Source organism: Sorex fumeus, unplaced genomic scaffold (assembly GCF_029834395.1).
Source record: "Sorex fumeus unplaced genomic scaffold, SorFum_2.1 ptg000002l, whole genome shotgun sequence".
NCBI lineage: Eukaryota > Metazoa > Chordata > Mammalia > Eulipotyphla > Soricidae > Sorex > Sorex fumeus.
In genome coordinates this window covers 6,719,947-6,736,601 of record NW_026606059.1, presented here as the reverse complement: position 1 = coordinate 6,736,601, position 16,655 = coordinate 6,719,947, and positions in this window count along the sequence as shown.

Below are 16,655 nucleotides of genomic sequence, written 5' to 3'. Positions count from 1 at the left end.
TTATTAGTTATGTTTGTGAGGGGGAAGATGAACCCCTTACTAAGATTTCAAGGAGCTAGGTGTGCTAGATGCATGTGTGTGTGTGTGTGTGTGTGTGTGTGTGTGTGTGTCATGAACGTGCCCTGAAATTAAACTCAGATACAGGAAATTCTCTCAAAAAAACTGGCATCATAGAAGATGAACTTCCTTGCATTTTCCTTTTTTTTTTTTTTTTTGGTTATATCTTTACCAGCATCTGTAAAGTATTAGCTTAGTTGGTTTGTTTTCTTCTAACCAAACATTTTTTCTATTAACTACATTTATGATTACATCATACTTTTCATCTAACTTCAACTGAAGATCTAACTTCAGTTGCTTATAATAATATTGAAGAATTAAAATATTGAAAGGTGGGTCTGTGGAAAAGTCAGCCTATGGCTGGAGGAGACTTGGGGACCAGGTTCTACCCAGGAGAATCCTGAAACCAATTAGATTTTCTGATGACATAGCTCGGGAATTTTTTCTCCCATCTTGAAAGTGCTCCAACATGTTTAGTCAGAAAAAATGTTTTCAAGGAAACCTTGGAAAGAGCTACTTATGAATCAAGAGGCAGTTTTAAAACAATAAGAGCCATTTGTTTTGCATTTTCTTCAGTCTGAAAGTATGTGACATTGAAGCTTGAGGATCTGGAAGAAGTCCCAAAAGTCTAAGCTGCAGAATTCTACTGATCTTTGGAGTTTCTCAAAAAACAGAACTTTTGGGTGGTGAAGGCAAGTTTTACATTTTGATGAAATACAATTATTGCTTTAGCATTATTTTATTTTTGCTTTTTGGGTCACACCCGGTGATGCACAGGGATTACTCCTGGCTCTGCGCTCAGGAATTACCCCTGGCGGTGCTCAGGGGATCATCTGGGATGCTGGGAATCAAACCCAGGTGGACCGCATGCAAGGTAAACGTCCTACCCGCTGTGCTATTGCTCCAGCCCCCCCCCCCCCCCACCCCCCGTTAGCATTATTTACGTTAACTTCCCTCAAATAGAAATAGCAAGTAAGTTTCACTTACTATCACATCAGAAGAGATTAAGTTTGGGGATTGGGTGTCACATTTCCCTTTCAGTATTTTCCAGCCTCCTTGCAGGAAGGAGGAAATGAGGAGAGACTCACTGGAGTAAGTTTTTGCAAATCATCTTTCAGCTTTTCAATTATTCTGAGAAATAAAGATCAACCAAAGACCGTGAGAAGGAAAGGGCAGATATCACACAGTCAGTAAAAAAGTACTAGAAGTAAAACATCAGTACTACCTGGAACAAAATGTGAAACCCACATCAGAAACATTCAAGATATGAAGTCAGAGAGACCAGCTTAACTTTCTGTCTTGCCAACCGGAGGGAGCAGTGTCACTCAGTATTTACTCAAAGGCAAAAGAATTGTTTTTTTGTTTGTTTGTTTGTTTTTGTTTTTTTCTTCTGTTTTATTTTGGGCTACTTGAGAGTGAGGTGCCAAAAACAGAAACAAGTTACTGGTGCCCGGTCGAGCAAATCGATGAACAACGGGAGGACAGTGCTACAGTGCTAGAGTGCTTCAGAGTGAGGCAATTTTTTCTGTTTCATTTTTTCCCTGAAACTCATAACCAGCCCATCTAATCTGCCCTGCAGACAAGATCAGGCCTGTGATGCGTGATCCATACAAAAAACTTATAGACAGACTGAAAAGTATGTTGCTAGGGACCCACAGATAAATATTTTGAGCTCAGGAAAATAATGCTCCAGTCCTGTAGGTCAGACAGCACAGAAACTGGAGATCTTCCACTTACCAGGGCCCACAGACACTGACACATTTCTAATTGAATCATTGCAAGAGAAAAGGAAAAAATGCAGTTAGAGCGAACACTGGAACCCAAGGCACATTGTGACGGACTGTACAATCCTACTCTTTATTGGCTGCCAATTAAGCAAATGAGCAAGAAGTTAGTATCAAAAATTAGGCTGGAAAGCATAAGGCTTTTGTGGGAGATCAAATAGGAGAGAAATAAAATTTTCTCAATTTCTCATGAAAGCAAATAAGCAATACAAATTGTCTCCACTCCTCCTGTGTCTTAAAAAGCATTCTTTCTGATCTTTGCTAGCAAATGTGTGTGTTCACTATTTATTAAATGAAATATGTAACTTTATTTGCTGTTGTCTTTTAAAATTTAATCTTAGTGGAAAAATTTGCCGAGGAAATCTAGTTGTTATGCGGTTGAACGTTGGTAACCATGACTTTGTAATTTATGGTAGAACATAAATATGTTTGTTCCTTTTCTTCACTTCTGTCTCAGCGCTTCTGAAGAACTTCCTTATTGCTGAGAGCATGAACACTGTCTTTTCTCATGTTGATGGATAACTTTTGGAAACCCAACATAGTAATCAGCATGTTGGAACTTTCAATCTCATCCATCTCACCTCTTGGGAGTGTGAGAGAAGCTGTGAAGGTTGAATCTACAATCATTGGCCAATATGATGAAGTCACAATAAAAGTAAACACAACTGATATTTAATAGCATCCAGTTTGTGAACACAGAGATTTCGGGAGAACGGTGCATGAGAGAGTATGAAAGCACTGTGTTATCTTCCGATACCTTGCCCTGTTAATCTCTAACATCTACTTATTCCTGAATTATCCTCTTAAAGTAAATCAGTAATCTAGGAAGCAACTCTCCTCCAAAGTGGCCAATAGTTTATCACCATGATTTCATACTCACCCAACAGGAACTTTGGAGCGAGTGCCAGCTAATTTCTAACATGCTGCTTAACAAGCGACCAAGGAAAATCTGCAGATGATAGACTACACAAATTTGGGCCTTCTGGAAAGGTTTAGTCTCATTTGGACTTAGTGATGCTGAAATGGTGCGGGTGGGTCTCTGTGTTCATCCATGGTTCCCAAGTTCTTCAATATTTTCAAGGGTGAAAATATTGAGTGATAAAGATGCTCAGGCCCTGAGTTAGAAAACAGAGGTCTTACAGAGCAGTTGGCTGGTGTCGGTCTGCGATATCTATTTGACCCTGTGCCTTAGGTATTGTCCATTATCTCTTTATGTTTCCAGTGAGCCTAATCTCTGGTCATAGATAATCGATAACTTCCCTTTCTCATGATGAGCTCACGGGAATGTTTAGAGTTTGGAAACAACTCGAGAGGATCTGCTCACAGCACCAGGCAAGGGGAAACTGAGGCTTCCATATCAAAGCTAAGAGATGTGTCTGAAGAATTTCTGTGACCTGATAGAACCAGAGGTCTATATTACTGACACTGCTGCCAACAATAAAATCGGAAATAATTTTAGAACGAGAGTAGTAGTGGTGTGGACAACTGGTGGTACTAGAAACCATTGTGGAACTAGCATTCGGGGTCTCAGCATTACCTGTGGGTACCCAGTGTGCTTCCGCAGCCCCAGGCATTCATGATAACAACAGCTCCTGCAAAGGGCATCACGGCGATGGCTCAGCTGACGCTTTGATATGGGCAGGTACACCCGCAGCAATTGAGGCATCATGTCTTCTCCAGAAGCCAAGCGACTTGTTACAGAAAAGCAAAGGCCATCAGCTACTCTGGATTTACTTCAACTGAGCTTTCGTTGCATCCTAAAATGGAGTGTCCCAACCAAAGCATTTTATTTTTAAAGATTCTACGGGTTGCCTAGGACTCAGTTCGATGCTTCTATTTTTGTTACTTATTAATGAATAACAAACTCCGTGTAGCTCAGAAGCCTCAAACACACCTACTCTATCATGTCTCACAATTCTCTGATTGACTCGTGTTCAGGTGGGTGGTAGTTCTGCTTCTTTTGCTTGAGGTCTCCCATGCAACTGCACCTGCAGTCGCAGAGCATGTGGGAGGGTCTGTTCTGCAGGGTTCCACTCACACATCTTGGATCTCTGCAGGGATGCCAATCGGCGGAGCTCAGCTGGGCTATAGGGAAAGCGACTCTGTCCCTATCTTCTGGCAAGTCTCAGTACCTCTCTCATTCCACAAATACCCTCTTACTGTTTTCTCTACAAAGTCTTCAATATCAGAGCTGGGATTTTCCGTGTTGTATGTGAGGGGAGAGGTGGGTCCTTCCAGCTAATGTTCAGACCTTCCTCCCAGCTCATACTCAGGGATGACTTCTGGCGGTGCTCAGGGGACCATATGGGATGTCGAAGATTGAACCTGGGTGTGTGTGTGTGTGTGGAAGGCAAATGCCCTACGCATTGAATTATCTCTCTGGCCCAGTTTCTGGGACATTTTTAAAGCTCAGATTTGAAACCTAGATCCACCATGGGATGAAAAACCCACCAGGTGTGACTAGCAGGAGGCATGGTTTACCAGAAGATGAATCCTACAACTTTTAAACTATGTTCTAAAAAACAGGACACCATCTGAAACATGTTTAAATAACCTGAAAATGCCTACAAATGCAGTGAAAAAATTTTCCCCTGGGGAAGAGTTAAGCACATAAATTCAGTGGTGTTGCAATTTTACTTCATCTTCAGTATAACTCACGTATGCAGCACTTATATGTGAATTTCCTTATCATACCCCTATTTTCTTTTTTTCTCAATGATTTTTTTTCATAAGAAGAAGGATATTACACATAAACTAGTCAGCAGCTGACTAAATCACTAATCTATAACAGCATGAAAATATCCTGGGAAAAAATAGATAGTGTTCCCAGTTAACCTGTTAACCAGTTAACCAGTCTCTGTCATGGCTCTTTATACCAGTTGGTATGCAAATTTATCTCAGACATTCTGCATGAGTAGAGAGAGTATATATTCCAGTGAATAGTTTTGTAATAGGATCAGAAAGACACAGTTGTCTGATTAAAAAATAAGTCCCGTTAGGTCTCCCAAGACCTGCTTCATGATGCTCATCTAGAACTAGTTAATTGAAACTCTGGGTTTTAAAGTCAGTGTCTAAGTAGCAAATCACCTAATTAAACGTCATATAAAGTTAACACCTGAATAAGCTTTCCGAGTTATTTACTTTAGAAAAATGACAAGGGGATTGAAGAAACACAAAATATTTTTTTTTAAAAATTTTATTGAATCACCGTGAGATAGTTATAAGCTTTCATGTTTGGGTTACAATCACACAATGATCAAACACCCATCCCTCCACCAGTGCACATTCCCCACCACCAATATCCCCAGTAAAACTCCATGCCAACTCCACCAATATCCCCAGTAAAACTCCCCTTTCCCACCTTCCCTCTGCCTCCATGACAGACATGATTCCCCATAATCTCTCTCTATTTTTGGGCATTATGGAGAAACACAAAATATTTTGAAGACATAAAACACTAGAAAGAGAAATAGATATATTTTAAATCATGTCTTATATCAAATACACGCAAAGTACTTTCATTCTCCTTGTGTCTGCGTTAGTAATACTGTCTAGTTTCAGGGACAGAAAAACATAAATGAAAGAAAAATTTAGATAAAATTGTAATATAATGTTTAGCTCAAGATGTAAATCATGTATCTTAAACATAAAGAGGATGAAGATTTTTTTTAACTAACGCAGATCAATTTCTCCTATTTATACTACATGAATGATTTTTTTTTTTTGCTTTTTGGATCACACCCGGCGATGCTCAGGTGTTCCTCCTGGCTCTGCACTCAGGAATGACTCCTGGCGGTGCCCGGGGGACCATATGGGATGCTGGGAATCGAACCTGGGTTGGCCGCGTGCAAGGTAAATGCCCTACCCGCTGTGCTATCACTCCAGCCCCTACATAAGTAAATTTTAAACTCAATTCTGAAAGATGATTGCTCCAGGAAAGGCCTATTTCTGTCCAGTCACTAGCAATGTCTGGGAAAATGAGACATAAATTCTTCTTGCATGTCCTCTTGAGATTTCCATGCCAACTCCACCTAGAACAGCACTTCCTTTAATCTACACATGTTCTATTAATAAAGCCCAATGCAAGTGACACATTCTGATCTTAATAAAATGAAATGGTCAAACTTTTTAAAATAAAAAATTGCTAATGGGGGCTGGGGTGATAATACAGTGGGTAGGGTGCTCGACTTCCAGGTGCCCACTTGGGTTCAATCCTCCATACCACAGATTCCCCCAAGTAATTCCTGAGTGCGCAGCCAGGAGTAACTCTTGAGAACTGCTAGGTGTAGCTCAAAAATGTTTGCAAACGCTGTTAATGGAGAGAGAGAGAGAGAGAGAGAGAGAGAGAGAGAGAGAGAGAGAGAAAGAGAGAGAGAGAGAGCACTCAAAGGACAGAGCAAAGCACACTTGGAACAGAACAGAGTCGAGTTTGATATTTTTCACTGTATGGTCTCCTGAGCACTGCTGGGAATGAGCATAAAGTTAGGACTAGTTTAGGAGTAGTGCTGGGTATGGTCCAAGAATAAAACAAATAACCCCCAAATTGTCAAGTTATATATTTACTCCAGGATTTTAAAATTATTTGTTCAACTTTACCTTAACTTGAAGCCATAATTCTAATTCATAGATGATTTGGTGTCTTGGTCATTGTTTATGACATCATTGTCTTCTTCTGTTTTCGTGGTATTTGCAACTGTAAGTAGTAAAACACCCAAACATAATGAGATAGAAGGAACATAAATTTGGGGGGTTGTACAAAACTGAGTTTGTATAGTTTCTGCTCTACTTTATCTTGCTTAATTTCTCACTCCCCCACCCCCTCCCCAGTGTCATCATGCCCACTACGAAGTAAGTGTTCAGTAAGGGAAAAAAAGGTTATCCAATTTTTACTGTCATTATTAATAATATTCAGCTTACTTTTTTCTCTCTACATTCAATTATGTGACCAAAGTATCAGACAAGAATGTAATTCTCTGACATCAAACAACAAACAAACAGACAAACAAACAAACAGGACTTACTCTCGAACTCCAAAAATTTACTCCTAAATTCAGACTTGGGGCTGTAGAGATAGCTCTTCGGACTGAGTGCATGCTTTGTTTGCATGAGTCCCTGACTGCATCACATGGTCCCCTCAGCACCGAGCACAGACTAGAAAGTAATTCCCGAGCACTGCTGAGTGTGGGTCAAGAACCAAACCAATGAGCAATAGACAAAAGAAAAAGAAAGGAACAAAGAAATCCCAAAGACATAACCTTAGCTCATATCTTTAACTATTGCTACCTTTCAGAAACTTGGGGGCCACACAAAACTTAAGTTTCTTCTGAACTTCTCCACCTAAACCCTTCACTTCATAAGCAAGGTTACCTTCTCCATTTGGAGTTTAGTTGAAATGTTCAGAGAGACATAGAGCATGTGGACTAGAGAAATTGAGCTTTATTCTGGATGCCCACTTTAAACAATTGGCAAAAACTGTCTAGATTACTGTGTTAAGAAGAATTCTGAAAATCTACTGAGATTATGAATAAAGGTTGCTGTGATTACTTAGTAATGTACTTTTGGGTTTGGGGTATGTGTGTGGTGTGTGTGTGTGGGGGGGGGTGTTGTGTGAACCTTTGCTTTTTTAGTAACAACTCATATTCCTACACCACCACAAAGAGGAATAGTTGAACACAATGAAATATTAAAAATATACGTGGAAAACATACTCTCACACTCAAGCTCGTCCAGGAAAATGAATTACATGAGCAAAGATTTACTGTTTTATTATTTGGCATAATATCCATGAAGAATTTAAGTGCAATGTTCAACATGTGAACTAACCACTCTATTGATAATTTGTAATATTTTATATGTTTTCTAGGTTTATGTTCTCACTTTCTTGCTTCCACATTATATATCATTTTCACAGATGTGTTCTCAAACAACACAAATTAACTTTTATGGTAAATGAAGAGTAGCAAAAGGAGGAAAATAAAGGGTATCTTGAAAAAACAGTGTCAATATCAACTAAAATTGGCAATATCAAGTCTTTTATACATTCACTTCTAGACCTAGTGCCTAGGTCACAAGGTAGCATTTAATATATTTTACTATTATGTTCTTTCTATTTTCATGGTGTGCATTTAAAACTGAGATTGTTTAAACAGCATGCCTCCCATTCTTTAGAACTATTTTCTCTATTTCATAGGCTTTCAGTACAGTTTTATGGTGTGTTTATATCTCTGGTCATGATGAACATAAAATTTGTTTGCATTTATCTAAAAAATTGGAGAATACAGATTCAGAATCAATAAAGTCCTTTAAAACAAAACATGGCTTATGAAATAAACTTCTAAAAATATGATAAAATTAAACAGGAAGAAATAGAATTGATTTTCATGATATATGATACAATTGAAAGTTTCTCCAATGTGGATATTCTTTTCTCAAAGCAATTTCTAAAACTTGGAAAGGTAACACTATTCATAAGCATAGTGAGTTAATTTCAGGGTATTTTCCCCTTTTTAGAAAATCTGAATAGTTTCCTTCTAATGATTTATTTCTAAAGCACCTCATGAAAGAAAGGTTTTGTTTCATTTTAGTTGAGATACCATTCACCAAGAAGGTAAATAGCACTCCACACTTTCTCTAAGTTCATGTTCGCAAACCAATGAGCAATGTTATATGGAAACCTTGGACATTTCTACCACTGTTCTCACTGTCATATCTGGTGACAGTCCCTTAAAGGCTGGGATTCACATCATCACCCAAAAAGTGTGTCTTCCTATTTGGGGAGTGTAAAATGAAATTCCACCCATGAGAGCCAATTTTCAAGATATGCCTATAGCAATTACAACCACTGCCCACAATTCCTGCTTCCTTCAGCCAGTCCTGAACAGAAGCAATGGCTGGAATGTTATTGCGACGAGAAACAAAATATATATTCAACCACCTACAGGAATCTTTCTCACCGGGCTCAGGTCCAAGTGAGCCACTACAAGCCTACCTTGTGAGGGTCTCTGCCTCCTTGGTGCTCCAAAGCTTAGGTGGCCTGCACTTAGCGTTTCCTTGGCTCTCACTCTGTGGGTCTTGGCCTTCAGCTTTGAAAAGAATTCAGTTGCAGAGAATAGCAGCCAATAGGGCTGCCAGGAAAGTGAAGGCATTTTCCACCTTGGTGGCCAGACAGGATACCAGGGAATTTGTGTAGCAAAGCTGGTGTTCTACCCAGTATGTTGGGGCCTTGACCCCAGGCTTCCAGCCAGACAGGAAGGTTGCTTTTGTGGGGAAAACATAGTAGCTGGAGCATCGGTAATTTCAGAATTAATTTCAGTATTACCTCCATGTGAACTTTCAGAGCCAAATATAAAGACCACAATGGCTCTGTCAACCAGAGGCAAATAATATTCTGCTATGTTTTCCCATACTCGGAAACTTGCATGGTATCAAACACCTATAACTCACAAATCCAAAGACAGAAAATCTCCCAATTTTTTTTTATTACTAGATGATGTATACTTGCTGATTTGTAAAGAAGTTTCAACATCTGATTCAAGACTGTAGAACTGTAGGAGTCAATGGTCACGCCCCAAAATAAAATTCAGTACTTGAGAATCTAGGGATGTAATCTTGCTGGCCTATAAACAGATAAATAGATAAACAGATGGTAGAGAGATAGTAGAATCTATTTCTTGGTACAACATTGCGATTGGTTGATTCAGTGAGTGACTGAAGAGGCCCCTAATTTCGTTCTCCAACATTTCAACCCCTGAACATTCCATTCTCTGCAGAATTGTTAAGTTTGATGCCAAGTATCCAATTCTGGGACCTGTATATGGTGACTAAATGTGATCAGGTTAAGGAGGGGCCGTCTGATAATCAGGGATCGCGGTTCATGGGGAATAGGAAGCATAGCTTCTGGGGAAAAGTTTGGTAGCACAGCTGCATGCATGCTCTGAAATAAGAACATGGACTTACCTAGACCCACATATTTCCGGTTTCAGGAAAAAAAAAAATCCAACTCCTCACTTGCTTTGTCAGGCCTTGCAGAAGCCAACCCTTCGCTTTCTTTTCAGTTGCATCTTCTGTTCCCCCTCTCTTCCCCCTCTCCCGCCAGCTCAGCCTCACCCACTTTCTCCTATTCTCTGAGTTGGTGAATTCATTTCCATCTGGAAGCCTTTCTACTCTCTATTTTCCTAACTGGGGACTTGCCTCAGATCTCCACATTTTAAATTACTTTCTGTGCACCTCCGCTTCGTTTCTGCTTTAGAACACGGTGCCCAGTTGCTAGAGCTTTATACGGAACGTGGTTCTTGTCATCGGGCCTAGTGGAATGCAAGGCACTCACAGGGGTGACACCTGCTACAGACCAACTCCTCTGCCAACTGACGCAGAGAAGGCGTGGAACAGTGTTTGAGGAACATCCGTGCCACGATGGCACGGCGCTTTCTGACAGACAGATGCAATTTCATGCTGCTGCTTACGAGATGGTTCCTTAAGGATGTAAGCATCCTCTTGGACCCGTACATAGGCATCACAGAATTTATCACTTTTGACCAACCCTCCTTAATCCAACTTTCTGATGACATTTCATGGTTATAAAATTCTGAAAATATAAAGTTAAAAATTTTTTTTTGTCCGGCAAGCTACCGAGAGTATTCGATATGCCAAACACAGTAACAACAAAGTCTCCAATGGAGACGTTACTGGGCCCGCTCGAGCAAATCGACGATCAACGGGAGGGCCTTTACCTTTACCTTTACCTTATTTTTTTTTTGTCAGATTAGATATTGAAGCCAGAGGCTAGTGTGTGTAAGGCATGGATTTTAACACAGGGTCCTAGCCCTCACCCAAAGTTCTCTTTTTTGTTCTATTGTGCTTTTCCTTGTAGAGTTTCTTTTTTCAATCAATTAAATAAGACTACAGGATAGAAGAAATAAAATCAGTAGTCACTACAGCCCATAAAACTAGCCTCATCCTAGTTTGTATGGTTTTGGGAAGGTCATTAAACTTTTTTAGATTTCAGTGTTCGTTCTGAACTGAATTGAATCCCCTTTCTCCTAAATGTTTTAATGTCTTAAGCTTCTAAGTACCTCAAAATAAAATCAAATGTGTAAACAATATCTATGGAGGTGATTGGATTAAACCAAAACCCTTGGCGTGGGTCCTTTTCTATACGAATTGTTTCCTTATAAGAAGGGGAATCAGAACATAGGCAGAAGACCTTGTGCAGACACAGAGAGAAGGTGTGTGTGCTCTGGGTCAAGGTAAGATCTAAGGTAGATCCTGCTCTCAGTGCCCTTTAAGGAAATCAAAACTGTTACCTCAGGATCAGAACTTTAACCACTAAGATTATGAGAAAATGATATTTTTTTTTTTGCTACGCAGGCTATCAGTCTGAAATACTTTGTTATAGCAGCTCAAGCAAGTTGGTACAATTTAAAATAGAAATGATAAAAGTATGTACTCCTAAAAAGATGAAGTCATAAAATTTACATACAAGTGGAAATTTACATACTACATACATACTACATGGAAAGTATCATGCTAAGCAAAATGAGTCAGAAAGAAAGGGACAGACATACAAAGATTGCATTCATCTGGGGAACATAAAGTAACAAAATAGAAGACTAACACCCAAGAATAGTCGAGATAAGTACCAGGAGGTTTACTCCATGGCTTGGAGGCCAGCCGCACACTCTAGGGGTAAAGGCAGCTCAGATAGAGAAGGGAACACCAAATAAAGGGTATTGGGAAGATCCACCCAGGATGGGAGATGCATGCTGAAAGTAGACTATAGACAGGACATGATTGCCACTCAATGCAAACCACAGCACACAAAAGGAGAGAGAGAACAGAGGGGAATTCCCTGCCACAGAGGCAGGGTGGGATTGGGGGGATGTGGGATGGGAGGAATACTGGGATCCGTGGTGGTGGAAAATGGGCACTGGTGGAGGGATGGGGACTCGATCGTTGTATAACTGAAACCCAAGCACAAAATCTTGTAAGTCTACAACTGTACCTCATGGTGTTTCACTAATAAAAATTAAAAAAATAAAAATATAAAAAGAAAAGAGTAAAAAAATGTATGTACTCCTAACATTTTTGTTCAGATTGAAGAAAAGCATGGAGGGGATTTAAGTATTTGGCTTATGGTGGGTATACATTAGAATTTTTAGTAAGACTGGAGAATAAGGAGTTAAAGTAGTCCACTTATTACCTGGAGAAAAATATCACTGTGTAACAGTGAATAAACTGTTGTTTTTTTTGTTTTGTTTTGTTTTGTTTTCCATCCAGACTAATTTGACCTCTCCAGATTCAGAAGAAAAGAAGGGCTGGAATCCACTTCCTGCTTTGTAAATGTCTGTCACTCCACGGTGACCCAATGTTTCCACAAGGATTTGCAATTGCTTGGTAACATGGGACCAGAAAAGTTAATATAATTTTGTGCTATGGAATTAGTAGGAAGTAAACAGTAATATACATTTAAGAAACGGACCCTGTAAAGGCAGAACATTTTGTTTGGGGTGGTGGTAAGAGAGTAGAATAGTGGGGAAATGATACTTTTTTCCCCTCCATGTAGGCAGTGGGAAAATGGTATTTTTCTCTCTCCATCTTCAGTCACCATTAAACATAGAAGAAAGTTATCACAGTTATCAGAGTCCTCCCGTTATTCATCGATTTCCTCAAGCGGGCCCAGTAACATCTCCACCGTGAAACTTGTTGTTACTGTGTCTGGCATATCTAGTATGTCACGGGGAGCTTGCCAGGCTTTGTCGTGAGGGTGAGATACTCTCGGTGCTTGCCCGGCTCTTGGAGAGGGATGGAGGAATCGAACTCGGGTCGGCCATGTTGGCTGCGTGCAAGGCAAACGCCCTACCGCTGTGCTATCACTCCATAGAAAGTAAGAGCTGGAAGAACTCCTAGATGTTCTTCCATTTGCAAACAACAAACCTAAACAGGAGTTGCAAATACTGTCTAAGAGCATTGTTAGTAGCGAAACTCTATTTGCTCCCATTTAAACTTACTTTCAGGAGTGCATTTTCATAGTATTGCCTCTGCTTCTAAGTTAGAACATGACAGAGGAGTTAGAACCTGCAGTCTCAGCTGAGAGACTAGATTGGAACCCTTCTCCCCCACCCCACAGCTATGAGAGAAAACCTCAACTAAAATCACTCATAGCAGAGTCAGTCCTAGAAGCGTTGGTGTATTGCTGGGATCAGACAGCTGTTGTTCCAATACTGATCTTCAACACGTACCTGTGGTGACTGATCTGTTTCCACGCTTGTTACACATTGGCACAACCTTACCTACCATACAGGGATGTTGCAAGAATTAAATAGCAATGTTAGAAAAACAACTTTGAGCCTTGTCATATGTTCTCTACAATAAATAGGTGTGACAGTTTTTCACCACACTAAATTTCGCAATTTTAGATTTCAAAGCCAGACTATTGTTCTCAATTTCCATATTTTTAAGAAAATTCAAGAGTGTTTTTATTTTTTCTTATCAAATACATTTCTTTTTTATTTTATAAAGTAGTTCATAATATTTCATTACATTTAAGATTTGAACAGCAATTCCACCATCATGACACCTTCCCACCACCATGTTTTTGATGTTTCCATCCCAACCCCCAACCCCTGGCTCACAACAGAACTGAAAAAATTTATTTTGTATTGTTTGTTATGAAAAAACACTGAAAATGCTCCAAAAAAGTTTCCTTAGAGGAAAGAGTGTGAAGATCTGGGGCTGAAGCAATAGCACAACAGGTAGGGCATTTGCCTTGCACTCGGCCAACCCAGGTTCGATTCCCAGCATCCCATAGGGTCCTCTGTGCACCGCCAGGAGTAATTCCTGAGTGCAGAGCCAGGAGTAACCCCTGTGCATCGCCAGGTGTGACCCAAGCAGAAAAAAAAGTGTGAAGGTTATTGTATTTCACCCAATGTCCATTAAGCCCGTCTGTAAGAGATCTCTAACATGTTGTTAAAGGTTGATACTACCAAGAGTATCCCACCTGCAAGGCAGAGCCTGGCAAGCTCCCCGTGGTGTATTCGATATGCCAAAAACAGTCACAACAAGTCTCACAATGCAGACATTACTGGTGCCCGTTCGAGCAAATCGATGAACAATGGGAGGACAGTGCTACAGTGCTACACACATACATATATATATCTGTATATATATATACAAATATATATATATATATATATATATATATACAGTAACAAGAAGTCTCACAATGGAGATGTTATTGGGCCCGCTCGAGCAAATTGATGAACAACGGGAGTACTCTAATAAGAGAGTATATATATATATACATATATATATATATATATATATATGTACAGATGTGTAAACTCAAAAAGAGCACAGCACCGGCAGTGGTCTATCTGTCCCGCCGCCAACATTCGGTAGTCTTAGGCACTTCCCCCACCCTGGGGAGGTCTATGGTGATGGGCAGGCGCAGGAGGGAAATGAGGGCCAGGCTGGTTGGTCTTAGTCGCAGTTTATTTCAATACTCTCTCCATTCATTCCTGTCTCTCTCCTCTGCCTTCTCCTGCCCATTCTTACAGTCTCATTATTTCCCCCAGCATGAGGGATTGGGGTAACAATTACACATAGGTGCGATCACAATCAATAGGGGTAGAATTCTTTCCCTCGGGGAAATTCGCTTCTAGGACAGATTCTCATTATCAGATCAATCCACCATAGAGCTGAATCCCCTGGGTGTGTTTCTCCTCTCCTTGTCCAACAAGCATATAAGCATATATAATATAAATCATTTTGTATGGATACAGTAAGAAATACCTTAAACTTATAGAATTGCCCTCCTAGGGCCATCTTGATCTCAGACTACAGTGCTCAGGCCAGACAGTATTTCCTATACTTAGCAGGGTCCTAGTCTCATTGTTACTTTTGGATCATGACAGCATTTGTCTATGATCAAGCTCTTGACTTATAGTTAAGAATCGTGGCACTTTGGCCTGGCCCATTTCGATGTCAGGGTAGCTCATAGCTTGCCCTGGGTCCATTCAGTCCCTCATCGGGACCCTGCTTTTGGGGTGTTAGGAACCAAGGGCAACTGAGGCTTAAGTCAAGAAAGCAGATGCCCGGGAGTGAATAATATTCAAAGCCAATTAAATCCTAAGTTACAAAAGCATAATATTAACTGTCTTCCTGTATCTATACAAAAAGGACATCGCATTAAAGTAAACTATTCAAAAGACATAAGGAGAGGAGAAAGGCAATATTTCACTCATACATATAAAATCATAGATTTCTGAGGAATCTAACTTTACAAGTTAACAGAGTCTGATTAGGGGGAAAGCTGATTAACTGGTTGGGGAGGAGAGCATAGGGAAGAATTTACAGATAAACACAATGGAATGGAAGTGCCTCAGGAGCACCGTAACAAACCTGAGTTCCTCGTGGCAAGGGGGAAAGGGCAAACTAATGTTAAATCTAAAATATTTGGAGCTATATTCCAACATACATATATATATATCTGTAAAAAATATTTCCCTAAGAGTGTTTTTAACACTGTGCCGATTTTTGATATGTGTACTCACTTTCAGAGGCATAAAATAACTACTTGAGAATGATTCCTGATAGCCCACATGCCCAGACACTTTCTTACAGGAATAGAGAGATCTAGATGAATTTCCACTGTCACAGTGGGCAGTGTAACTGGGAGACAGCAGACTGTCTTAATTTATCTCAATTTACTAATACTATTTCCCCTGGTTTTAAATATTCCTCTTATCTACTTCTGTTACCTATTGGACATTACACAAGACATGGGGTGTATGATAATGGAATTACAGAGTTCAAGGACCTGAAGTTAAATGGATTATTAAGTACAGGTACATCTGCAACTATATCTGACTTCTGAAATAAATTTAGCATTTAAACTGTATATTTTAATTTAGACCATTTATGCTTATTTTTTTATCATGGAAATCTGTTGCATATATTGCCTGAATCTATGTATTTGCAGATGTTTAAAGAAAAGGTCCAGATAGGAATTCGTTAATCTAGAAAAAAATACAAGTATTTATAAGAACTCTTTCACAAAATTTGCTTTCCCAGAAGAAAGACAAGTATAATATTCACAAAACTCTACACACAATTCCAGGAAGTGAAAAAACCCGGGGATCTTTGTCAAATCACCCAGAGTATAATGGTGAGAGGTGATGCACTTTTATTGCAAAGAGAAATAGTAAAATACCTTATTTTATGCGTACTGTGAAATACTGCATCAATATGTAGACTCAATGAATTTTGGGCTACATTCAACTATACTCAGGGACGTTTTCTGGAAATGTTGAGGGTCACTATGTAGTGCCAGTGGTCACACTTGGGCCTCCCATGTGCAAAGAAGGCTCAGTAGCATCTTTCCAGCTCTTGCTTGCAGATATTTGATTGGTAAGATAATAAGAAAGAAAAATAAATCTGGAGAATAAACATGTTTTCCCTGTCTGCCCCAGTTAGCAGTGTCCTGTCAACTCTTTCTAATCTGAGCTCTATAAATTTAGAATTTTTCTCTCTCTCTGGATCAACACATCAATTTGAATCTGCAAAACATATTGCTCATGACAATAATTGACTTTATTTATATGAATGTATATCGTGTAATCCAAAAATTAAAATTAATCACCATTCTCATAGTGAATACTAAAGATTTTTTCCTCGTCCTGTTGAAGGCTTTCTTTTCATTTCTTAAAGTTCTATCATTCTTTCAGAGAATTCAATTACTTTAATTTTAATTAACATAAATCTTATAAAAATAAGTTTATAACATAATCTATTTAATTAAGAACTTTGCAAAATCTT